At 41.5% G+C, this 12,983-nt stretch overlaps 1 non-coding gene across 1 annotated transcript; it reads left to right on the top strand.

Moving 5' to 3' along the window:
• The first annotated feature begins 9,509 nt into the window (after positions 1-9,509).
• On the top strand, positions 9,510-9,616 carry LOC120094559 (U6 spliceosomal RNA). The gene has a single exon (XR_005488837.1). It is a non-coding gene; the product is annotated as a U6 spliceosomal RNA (small nuclear RNA).
• Positions 9,617-12,983: the final 3,367 nt, after the last annotated feature.

Genomic DNA, 12,983 nt, shown 5'->3' with positions numbered 1-12,983 from the left:
AACTAGTGCTTCAATAATAGTGAGTCGTTTGGTTCATGAACATAGTATGCCACACTGTGTATCAGGTCTTGAACTTCTCACCCTGTTTAGTACTTTTCAATTTAGTAATATCACATGTTCTTTCTACACATTCCTACATATTTACATAATTAGGCTAAAATCCACACAACAGGATTACATAATTTCTCATCTCACTCCCAATTGTTTGCTGTTAAAATAAAAATGCAAGTAATATTTGTATTTTTCCCTTACGTCTCATTGACTGTTCATATCCATTATTCTGTAACATTTAAAATAGATTCCTTAGATTTACTATAGACTTTGTGACTTCCGTGACATCTGCAAACAGCAGATTTCTCCCTTTATTTCAACCCATCTGCCCTTACTTTACTTTTAAAAAACGCCTACTGTATTTCTTTATTGTAATTGAGTTAAAAGTCATAAAATCTTTATCATTTAACCCTTCAAGACATACTACTCCATAGTCTTTAGTATTTTCACAATGGCACACAAGTGCTTCTGCACAGTTCTGAAACCCAAAATACAACCCTTTCTCATTCAGGACTCATGCCTATTCACCTAACACCACCTCTCCTTCTGTGTGGCTGATGATTGAGCATCTTTTCCTTCTTGGTGGTTTTGCTGTTAATAAAAATGTAAGCTGTACAGATGTCTTACAAGCAAAACTGTATATTAAACTATGATGATCCAATTACCGTGTATCCTGAATTATTATCATGATAAAGCTGTAACATCGTGTTTCCAAATTCTGACGATCCACCCAGTACTCCTCACTACTTATCAGGCTGCCCTCAGATCTTCAGAATACCCATCTCGTGATAGAAAGTTGGTATTGCATGACCCACCAGCTCCTAAACCCCGCCCTCCTACACTCCTTGGCATCCACTGATGCTTCTCTGTGTTTGACTTTATAAAAGCACACTCCAAATGTAAGTAACACTACACATCATTTGGTTTTCTTCGTCTGGGCTATTTAACTTGATATTATGCCCCTAGTAAAATGCCCAGGTTTGTCCATGTTTTCATAAAATTAGGAAATAAGCATGGATGGAGATGTGTCTCTATGTGTTGGTAGTTGTTTCCATTTCTTGGTCTTTGAGAACAATCTTTCATTGGGCAAGGAATGGCAATTCATCTTCTGATGGTGTTTTCGAGGAGACGTCCATTCCATGGAAGATGGCAGACCAGGGACCACTTCCTTGTGACTCAGAACAAGACAAGAGTTGGGATTTGAAAAAATGCTACCTGTCATTTCTTTAATACAAATCGCTTAAAGAGAAAAGGAATAAGTCCGTGTGAGTATTTCTGCACAAAGCAGTAGCAGCCATGCTCCTGTCTCCACATTACATGGCTCACAGTGGGCAGGAACCAGTAGTAGAGTTCTGGACAAGAAGAGCTGCAAAGAGACTATTTAGGTAAGAAGATGCATCAGCTGGTCCAGCTTGCATGGAGAGACAGTCAGAGCAGAGCAGGCTGTGGAAACAGAGGCAGAGAGAGTGGCACAGAAGCCTGGATCTCAGATGAGCACTCTGCAATGGACTAGCTGAGCGGCATCACCTTTGATATGGCCTGATGGAGCTATATGGGAATGAAGGAAGTTCACTGCCGAATGTGGCATAGTCTCCTAAAAGGCAGGGCCAAAAAGAGATCTCGTGAGGAGAAAACACAAACACAGGTGAGCTTGCCTTCTACCTTGGCCTAGAGCCTCAGTTATAGAACACCAGTGCATGGGAAGAAGCCACCAAATTCCAGATTCAAAGTTGTAATTGTCAGGTGTGGGATTTCGGGGAGAAGGAAGCTCCAACTATGTAATTCACCATAAAGTGGATTTCCTATGCAGTATCCCCCTCACCTGGAAGTCATCTGACTTGTTGGAATTACTAAGACTACCAGTAACACCCCACCCTCCATGTACTCCTCAGTGGAGACTATTATAAAAGACAAAAAAGGGGAGAGACGATACCCTCACCACTAGGATGAAACCCACCCCCACCTCAGCCCTGCCCCCACACCTACTCCTAACCCCATTCCTGCCATCCCTGACCTGGTCCCTGATCCTGACCCACCCCCTCCCCTACCCCCAAGCCATCCCACCCCCACCCCCATGCCACCCCACCCCAGAGCTTGTTGCACCTTCCACTTCATTGTATTTTATGTTTATTTGTACTGCTTTGTTTTCATTGCTTGACTGCTGTGTTTTGGCCTAGATCCTCTTTGAATCTCTCACGATTGTTCCCCCTTCCTGTAACTAATCTACAATATTCTCCTCTATGTATTTTATTCTCATTTGTGTTTTACTCCCTCTTTTCTCTACTTAATTACTGACAAACTTAGCTCTTAAAAATTATTAATGATATTTTCCCTGGTCAGAATCACAGGGCTGCTGTCTCTGAACCTGAGTAAGGACCCAAGTGAAGGATGCAAGTGTCTTCTCTTCTAAGTTAATGTTGGGGTCCAGGAATCTCAGATAGGCAGGGGTAGTTTAGTGAGCATACACCCCAGGACTAGTTGACCACGGCCATGGCTGATTCAAGAACTGAACCATGCATGACCCAGAGTTAAGATCCTACAGTGTTTTAAAGCCCCAAATCTACAAACATCTGTGCCAAGTTATTTAACCAATCAGGATTTAGGCATTGCAAACTTCCATAGGAACATGTCTTTGTTATACACTTATCCTTCTCCAATTGGTTGAAGTATTCAACTGTGGCAGGGGTCTTTCCTTATTTAATACTTGTGTCCTAACTTGTCTACAAGGACAGGACTTTGTCTAACATTCATGTTTTAACTAGCCAACCAGAATGGGACTTGTCTAACATTCATGTTTTAACTAGCCAACCAGGACGTCAGTTACCTACATACATGTCTCTTTCTGCCAAGGAGGATGTCTGTTTCCAGGGGAGATCTTGGGAACTTAAACTTTACTGGACCACTATTTAAAATGGAAGTCTTATTCCAAATAGTTTCTCATATTTGTGTAGGTGTCTCTTTTATGTTGGGGTCCATCCCAGGGATAGCCTATACATAGGTAAAGAAAATGTTGCTGGGTGATTTGTTTGGGTCCAAGTTTATTGTGGGTAACTATACAAAACAGTTCTACTGACATCTATCATGATTGGTTTCCAAGGGCACAGAACATAACAGAATATGTAATCAATCTTGGCATTAGAAAGTTTCCTAGTAGCAGCAGAAACCTATGAGAAAGTTTCCTTATAATGGCAGGCTGGTCAGGTAACAGTCACCTAGGCCTTATCATTCCATTTAGACCTTAATATTTTACCGAGGTCCTAACAGTTAACACTGGGATAGCTGTCAGATCATCATGTCTGTTACTTCACTAAGCTTTTTTTCAAAATGGTAAAGGAGAACATAATTCCAGATGAAGACGACTCGCCGGAAATGCTCCCATAAAAAAAATCAAGCAAGCAAGCAAGCAAGGTAGGGGTGTGTGTGTGTGTGTGTGTGTGTGTGTGTGTGTGTGTGTGTGTGTGTGTAAATTTTTGAATACATGTCCACCCCAGCAGATGTATAAAACAAAACAGAAACACACACACAAAGTTGCAGTTACAAGCCATCCCAACACCTGCACAAACTCTCAGGTCCTCATTACCAGAAGCCAAAAGGCAATGAGATAGGGAAGCAGTCCAGAAAGGTGGCTAACCTTTAAGAGCAATGGCTGTCTTTCCAGAGGACCTGGGTTCAATTGTCAGCTCCATGTGATACCTCACAACCATCTGTATCTCCGGCTCTAGGAGACCTAACACCCTTTTGTGGTCTCTGAGGACACTGCACACAAATGTATTTGCAGGCAAACACACATACAAATAATATCAAAGTAAATAAATCTTTACAAAACATAGTGAGATCATTAAATCTCAGGAGAAGATGTCCGAATCTTGCCCTGAAAAAGGATCAATGACCACACAAAAGGTTCCAGTCACCAGATGATTGGAGTGAGGAAATCAATTCAGGACTCGGGGAAGAGGTTAGCAAAGTGGATGGTAATGGTAATTTGGAAAAACAATCCAAAAACATGAAGGACAAAGCTCACTAAGGAAATTGAAACTTTGAGAAGGAACCACCCAGAAATGCTGGAACCAAGAGTCAATCAATTAAATAAGAGACATAGAGGAAAGTATCCACAACAGGCAAGACTGAGAAGAAGAAGGGATTTCAGGAATGGAGGACAAGGTCAAAACAGCAGTGCATGTAGCCAATATAAAGATAGGAAAAGATCAATGACAATATCAAAGGTCCAGACCTCTGAGTTATCATTAAGATACCAAACTTAAGAATTCTCAGGATATGGGGTTAGAGATTTAGCTCAGTGGTAGAGCGCTTGCCTAGGAAGCGCAAGGCCCTGGGTTTGGTCCCCAGCTCCGAAAAAAAGAAAAGAAAAAAAAAAGAATTCTCAGGATAAAAGATGGGGATAAGATCAATCCAAAAAGTATAGACAATTTATCCAGTGAAATTATAATAATAAATTTCTTAAATGTGGGGTGTGTGTGTGCAAAGACAGTGCATTTACAAGCCAAATAGACACAATCAGAAAGGAACCTCTCTGTGACCCATCATATCTAAGATGTCAAAAATGCAAAGCTGCTTGTCTGTCTGTCTGTCTGTCTATCTATCTATCTATCTATCTATCTATCTATCTATCATCTATCTACATACCTACTTGTCTATCTACCTATCTATCTACCTATCTACCTATCTATGTGTTTATTACATATATATGTGTACACACACACACACACACACACATACACGTGCGCGCGCGCACACACACACACACACACACACACACACACACACACCATATTTAGGAAGCAAGATAGAATAGGAGTAGGACCAGACTACAAAGCCTCATGATCTGCCCCACTCCCTACACTATCTCTACCTCACCCCAGTGATCCACTTTTTCCAACAAGGCTCTACCTCCTAAAATTTCTGCAAACTTCCCACAAAGCATGGCCAGCTCGGTACCAATTGTCCAAACATGTAAACCTATGGGGAACATTGCACAAACTACAAAATCTTCTAAATTTAAAAAGAAAATCAACAAAGACATTTTAGAGCTAAACTATATCATTGATCAATTGGATTTAGTAGATATCTTCTGGATATTGCATCTAACAGATGGAGAATACACGTTCCTCTCTGGAGACTACAGAATGTTCTCTAAGATTGATGACGTTATAGGCCACAAAACAAGCCTTAGCAAATACACAAGAATAAAAAGAATTCTGCATCTTATCAGATGAAAGTAGACTAAAACTAGAAATCAATAGCAAAGGAGATTGGAAAAATCTGAAAGAAATGGATGAACTTCTAGATACATAGAGCATACCAAAATTAAACAAAGAAGAAACAAGTGATTTAAATAGATTCATAACCATCCATGCAACTGAAGCAGTAATAACAAGTCCCCAAGGTAATAAAAGCCCAGGACCAGGAGGATTCACTGCAAAGATTTTACAAGAATTTCCAAGAAGAGTTACAATACTGCTCAAATTATTCCATAAAATAGAAAAAGAAGGAAGACTTCTAAACTTTTTATGAAGCCAGCACTATGAATATCAAAACAGATAAACACAATGACAAAAAAATGCAGGCTGATCTCCCTGATGAATGTAGATGTAAAATTCTTCATTTAAAATATTGCCAAATAAGTTCAAGATCATATAAAAATATGATCAAACCAAGCTGGCTTCATTCAGAGATACAAATATGTAAAAAAAAAAGTGTCATCCATTCTAAAAAACATGCTAAAAGACAGAAAGCACATGATCATCTCAATAGAAGCACAAATGACCTTTGACAAAATTCAATGATCCTTCGTGACAAAAGTCATAGAAAGGCCAGGAATGAAGGGAGCTCACTTCAACATAATAAAGGTTACATATGACAATTCTATAACCAACATCCTGCTAAATGTAGGAAAACTGAAACATCCCACTAAGTTTTAGAACAAGACAAGGAGGTCCACTCACTATTCAATATAGTCTTTGTGGTCCTTACTATAGCAGCAAGACAAGAGAAATAAATGAAAGTGATAGAGGTAGGAAGTCAAAGTGTTCCTAGTCAATGATGATTTGGTTATGGACATAGAAGACCCCATAGACCCCATCCCTCTCACAACTTACAGAACTGATGAATACTTGATGAACACTTTCTGCAAAGCGTGGTATATTGTGGCTTTGAGGTGACATAATGATGTCTTCCCAAAGTGAACTTTAAAATGCCTCATCTTCGATTTTGGGGGAACATTTTGAAAAAATACAAAAAATCAAGTCTTCCAACATGCCAGTGACACACAGGCTGAAAAAAAGGTCAGGGCAACAATCTCATTCATAGAATGTGTTTTCAGGCACATGTGTACACACACACATAGACACACACAGACACACACAGGAATAAACCAAACCTAACTAGAGAAACAAAAGATCGTTTTTTTTTAAATTGATTTATTTACATTTCAAATATTGTCCCCCTTCTCAGTCCTCCTTCCATCACCCCCTTATCCCTCATCCTTTGCATCTAAGAGGGTGGTCCCCCACCCACCCACTACCACCTCACCCCTCTAGCATCCCCCTTCTCTGGCACATCAAGTCTCCATAGGACCAAGCAACCCTCCTTTCACTGAAGCCAGACAAGGCAGTCCTCTGCTTCATTTGTAGCTGGGGCCACAGACCAGCCCATGAATGCTCTTCAGTTGGTGGCTTAGTCCCTGGGAGCTCTGAGGGATCCGGTTAGTTGATACTGTTGTTCTTCCTATGGGGTTGCAATCCCCTTCAGCTCCCTCAATCCTTTCTCTAACTCTTCCATAGGGACCTCCAGGCTCAGTTCAACGGTTGGCTGTAAGTATCTGCATCTGTCTCAATCAGGTGCTGACAGAGCCTCTCGGAGGACAGCCATGCCAGGCTCCTGTCTGTAAGGCCATCTTGGCATCAACAGTAATGTCAGGCTTTGGTATCTGCACATGGGATGGAGCCCAAGCTGGTGCAGTCTATTGGTGGACTTTCCTTCAGTCTCTGCTCCATTTTTTTGTCCCTGCATCTCCTTTAGCCAGGAACAATTGTGGGTTAGAATTTTTGAGGTTGGAGGGTGGCCCCATCTCTTAACTGGGAGGCATGCCTATCTACTGGGGAGTCTCTTCAGTTTCTATCTCTCTGCTATTGGGCATTTCAGCTAATGTCATCCCCACTGGGTCCTGGGAGCCTCCCACATCCCTGGTGTCTGGGACTTCCTAGTGGTTCCATTTGTTCCCCACCCCATACTGCTGCATATTTTTATTCATTCTGCTGGTCTTCTGGGCCTCTCTCTCCTATCTCCCTCCATATCTGATCTTGCCCACCCCCCATTTCCTTCCCTCACCCACCCAGATTCCTCCCTCCCTCTGACTCCCAAGATTATTTCGTTTCCCCAGTTCTAAGTGAGATTGAAGCAAATTTGGAAATAGTTCTACCTGAAGACCCACCTCTATCACTCCTGGGCTTATACCCAAAAGATGCTCCACCATAGCACAAGGACACGTGCTCCACTATGTTCACAGCAGCCTTATTTATAACAGCCAGAAGCTGGAAAGAACCCAAATGTCCCTCAGTTGAAGAATGGATACAGAAAATGTGGTACATCTACACAGTGGAATACTACTCAGCTGTTAAAAATGGGGACATCATGAATTTTGCAAGCAAATGCATGGAACTAGAAAATACCACCCTCAGGGAGGTAACCCAGACCTCAAAGGACATACATGGTACATACTCACTGATAAGTGGCTATTAGCCAAAAATACCCATGATACAACTCACAGACCACATGTAGCTTACTTAACAAGAAGGAAGACCTTTACAATGAGAGTGTTAGGACACTAATACACTGAGGAAGACACTAGAAGCTGGGCTGCTCTCCCAGGCTAGTTTGTGAAAGCAGATATCCTGTCCAACACAACCTGCAGATTCAGTACAATCCCAACCTGTGTCCCAGAGACTTTCTTCACATACATAGAAAAAAAAAACAGTGTCAAAAATTATTTCTTTTATTCACATAATTGATGTGATTAGAACTTCCAAGAGACATTATTTTAAAAAATTATGTCACCTAATATTCTAATTAATTCACAAATAAAGGCATTACAGAACTGGTGCTAAGAGGCGACTCAAACAGCCGCAGAGCACCGAACTCCACACATCTCAGTAAACAGGTACTGTTTTGGGTACAAGTTTTAAGAGAGGCATTTTTTTATTTTTTGGTCTCATTCCTGATCTTGGATGAGAATGTTTTAAGCTTGTCATTATTGAGTGTGGGGCACGCGATGTACTCGTTATATACGATCGTCTCCATTACAGTGACAGCCATTATTTCTACACCTGCTTTCTTGAGACTTCTCGCTAGGAGATGATGTTAAATTTGTCAAATGGTTTTGTGTATCTTCAGAGATGCTCGTGTGCTGTCACATTTATGAATCTGCATGTGCTGCGCTATTCTTGTATCCAGGGATACGTCCCATTTGAACGTGATGCATGCTTTGCTTTTAATATTGGGGTAAATTCAGTCTGTTAGTATTTTGTTGAGAATTTTTCATTTATGTTCATTTGGGAGAGTAGCTTGCTATTTTTTTAATAAAGTATATGTCTGTGGCTTTAGAAAGGGAATAATGCTGTCTTCATAAAAGAGGCTTTTAGATGCCTTTTTTTTCACTCTTTTGGAAATAGTTTGAATTTATGGCATTGATTCTTCCTTCTCTGTTTGTTAGAATTTAGCTGTAAAGCCACCTGGTCCTTAGGTGTGCTGCATTGGGAGAACCTCGATTACAGATTCAGTCTCATTATGTGTTTTGCATTTCTGTTTCTTCAGTCTAGACAGGGGGCAGGAACTTGGCCACTTCCGAGTTCCCTAATGCACTGGTGTATAAGTGCACATCAGCGTCTTATAAGCACCATACTGACATGCTATCAGTTACAATAGCTCGATCATAGTTAGCGTAATTGAGTCATCTCTCACTCTTCTGGTAAAGCTCTGGAAAATATATCTTTTCAAATGGTATCCCAGTTTTATTGATATTTTTATGTGTTTCTAGGCTCTTATTTCATGTATTTATCATTATTGTTTCTCTTCTTCTAACTCTGGGCTTTACTTGTTTTTGTTTTGTGTGTTCCTTGAGTACAGACTTGGATTACTTACTCTCCTCTGGTTTCCCTCCTCCATCCCAGCAGACACCACTGTGAACTTTCTGCTTTTGCCACATCCCAGATATTTTGGGTCTGTGGTGCTTCTGTTTTCTTTTGTCTTAATCTACTTATATTTTCTCCTCTGCTTTCTTCCTCTTCACTTTATACCGTTTGGTTATTCTCTGATAATTTCATATTGCATACAATGCAGCTTGACCCCATCTTTCTCGGTCCCCACCCACACCCACACCCACACTCCTTTGAACACAGCAGAGCGCACATTTCTCCCACCTTCATGTCCTGTCTTAAAAACAAGTGCTCACTTCGGCAGCACATACGCTAAAATTGGGACAACACAGAGAAGATTAGCACGGCCCCTGCATAAGGATGACACGCAAATTCGTGGACCGTTTTACATTTTTTAATTTGCAGATCATATGAAGCTCAAGGAGTAGGAAGACCAAAATGTGGATGCTTCATTCCTTCTTAGAAGGGAGAACAAAATACTCACAGGAGGAAATACAGGGACAAAGAATAAAGCAGGGACTGAAGAAAAGGCCATTCAGAGACTGCCCCACCCAGGAATCCATCCCGTATGCAGCCACCAAACCCAGTCACTATTGCTGATGCCAAAAAGTGCTTACTGACAGGAGCCAGATATAGGTGTCTCCTAAGAGGCTTTGCCAGAGCCCCACTGATACAGATGAAGGTGCTGGCAGCTAAACATTGGCTTGAACAAGGGGATCCCAATGGAGCAGTTATAGAAAAGACCGAAGGAGCTGAAGGGGTTTGCAACTCCATAGGAAGAACAACAATGTCAACCAGAGCTCCCTGAGCTCCCAGAGACTAAACCACCAACCAATGAGTGCACATGGAGGGACCCATGACTCCAGCCACATATGTGGCAGAGGATGGCATTGTCCAGCATCAATAAGAAGAAAAGCCCGTGGTGGTCTTGGGAAGATTTGTTTCCCCAGTGTAGGGTAATACCAGAGCGTTGAGGTGGGAGTGGGTGGGTGGGAGGGGGAACATCCTCACAGAAGCAGGGAGAGAGGGAGTAGGGGACATTTGAAATGTAAATATATACAATATCCAAGAAAAATAAAATTAACAACAACAACTACAAAAAGTCTTACTAAACAATTAGTGCTGCCTCCTGGTATATTGATTAATCCTATTGGCTTGATCTTATGCAGGTTGTGTGCAGGTAACCACAGGTACATGAAGCAAGTATGTCATCTCCAGAAGGTAGCATTTTCCAGAAACCCTCCCTACCCCCTGGTTCTTCCATTCTTTCCAGTCTCTCTTCCGTGATGTTCCCTGAGCCCCAGTGGGGTTGGCGCAGGTGCTCCATTTAGGGCTGAGCCCCCAGCACTCACAATTCTCAGAGCTTTGATCATTTGAGAGCCTCCGCATTCATTGCTGTCCACCTCAGAAAGAAGCTTCTCTGGCCAGGGTGGATAGCAGCACTGACCTATGAGCATCAACCTGCACTCAGAGGGCAGAGCGGCCTGGACATTAGATAAGACAACAGTAACAGGTTCCCTCCTAGGGATTATGCTCTCTGAAGTCAAGTCTACAGGAGCACACAGGAATTTCCTCATGTATGGTGGGCCTCGGATCCAATCGGAAAGCAGTGAATTATCCCTACAACCTCCAAGCTCATGTTGCACCAAGGAGCACATCTCCCTTGGTGGTTTGACATTATAGCATCTAGGGTTTACCATTAAGTAACACCTTTAAAGACTTTTCTCCCTGAGAGGTCTCCATAGCATCTTCCAGCATGATGAAAGAAGCCATTGACGAAGTTCCCGCTTGACTTCTGTGTGCTGTGTCTTCAGCCCCTAGGGTCTTATCACCTAGTTACGATGGACAGCCAGTCAACGGAAATGGCAATAGCTTGTCTTGCTTGTGCAGCTTGAGGGGCCTCCCACACTAGGAACTCGTAGGGAGATATCCATGTCCAGCACTGAAATTTTCACTTCTAAGTCCTGTCTTCTGGAGGAAGCATTGCCCAGGCATACGTGGATTAAAACCATTAGTGATCAATTCCAAGATACCAATACATCACTGTCACAGTAAGGACAGAAATAAAGGTACTTCTCCTTGGAGTCACAACCAAGAGTGAGCCCAGATTAGAAAGCTTTACTTCATGTTCCCTGTGTCTCCTGTCTTCTTAACAAAGAAGCTCACTCTCTTTATTGAATTGCATAGAAAACATCACATAAGAAAGGGACAGGGCACTACATAGAAATCTTTACCACCATGTTACAAGGGATTAAGCCATTGGCTCCAACTGACCCAGAAAACAAACAGTATTGCAAATAACACCATTTATCAACCAGTAAAAAAAAGTGTCATGCTTAACATTTATGGTGCATATTCAATTTAAAAGATTGCTTTGCATTGTTTTAGGTTGTAATGGTTGATTACATGGGATTATCCAAGGCAAGGAAGGTTGTTTGTTACTTTGTTCTGATAGTTTAAAAACGAACAGGTAGACTACACAGTAGGATAGTAGGTTAAAGTCTTATGTGACCTCAAGATGTATTATTAACTCTGGCTGTCGGGTCTAGCAAATCTTCCAATCTTTTAGGACGTAAAAGATACTGTTCTCATCATGCACGTCCACACCCACACCCAGGATACCTGTGTTCAAGTTCTTTCTTTATTAATTATATTTCAAAATTAGCTTGAAAAATAGTGAGTTTTTAGAAGACTGTTTCTTTCATTAGCCAACTCCCTTCCTCCTCCTTTGTTTGCTCATTGGCTCATTGGTTTTTCACTAGTGTGTTAAAGTCCCATGCATTTATGAAGTGTTCAGAATTCTTTCACTATTGATTTCTGCTTTTATGTCACTGTGGTCAGAAAAAAAATATTTGAAATGATTATAATTTTCTTGACCATGGAGAATGTGCTCTGTGTTCCTGCAAATGTGCATACACTACTGCTGGTGACGTAAAGCTCTGCGTATGCCTGTCTTTCTATTTCATCCACAGTCTCTCTGTTTCTTGACTTCCTGTCTGGGTGATCTATGCATTCCCTGAGGTGGTTTCTAAGTCCTTCACTACTGTTCCGCTACCCCTTTCTTTGGTTCTTAATGGAACCCATGAAAGTATTTCCATTGTGTATTGGTGGCTCTGCCATTGGTTAGATGCATACACTGAAGTAACCATCTCAATAAGTTGACGCCTTCATGATTTTTGTCTGCTATTTTAATGTAGCCTCTTTGCTCTGACGCAATCATCAACAGAATAATACCTTGACTAAAAAGTGGTCAAAAACTTAAACAGATGTTTCTAGGAGGGAGACCTAAACTGGCCAGTAGACATCTAGAAAACAATACATCACTCGTCATTATGCATATTACAAACAGTGAGCTATCACATCTGGTAGGAGACTCTCTTTTGCTGGGTATTTGTTTGGAATATTTTTCTCATCCCCTATATTATCAGACTTTAAAAATATGCAGGAAGTGCAGGATGGCTCAGCCGTTGAGAGTACTTGCTGCTCTTCCAGAAACCCTGTGATTTAGTTCCCAGCAACCACCCGTGTTGGGTGGCTCATAATCAACTGTAATTCCAGATCAGATGCCCTCTTCTGGCCTTCTCAGGCACTTACTTCATGTGTCAAAACATGTAAACTCTCTCTGTCTCTCTCTCTCTCTCTCTCTCTCTCTCTCTCTCTCTTGCTCTCTGTCTCTGCCTCTCTCTCTCTCTCTCTCTCTCTCTCTCTCTCTAACACACACGTACACATACTAATCAAAATTAAAATACATCTTGAAAAAAG

Source organism: Rattus norvegicus, chromosome 8, assembly GCF_036323735.1.
Source record: "Rattus norvegicus strain BN/NHsdMcwi chromosome 8, GRCr8, whole genome shotgun sequence".
Taxonomy (NCBI): Eukaryota; Metazoa; Chordata; class Mammalia; order Rodentia; family Muridae; genus Rattus; species Rattus norvegicus.
Note: the sequence above shows the minus strand (reverse complement) of the source record. Positions and strands in the feature narration are given on the sequence as shown.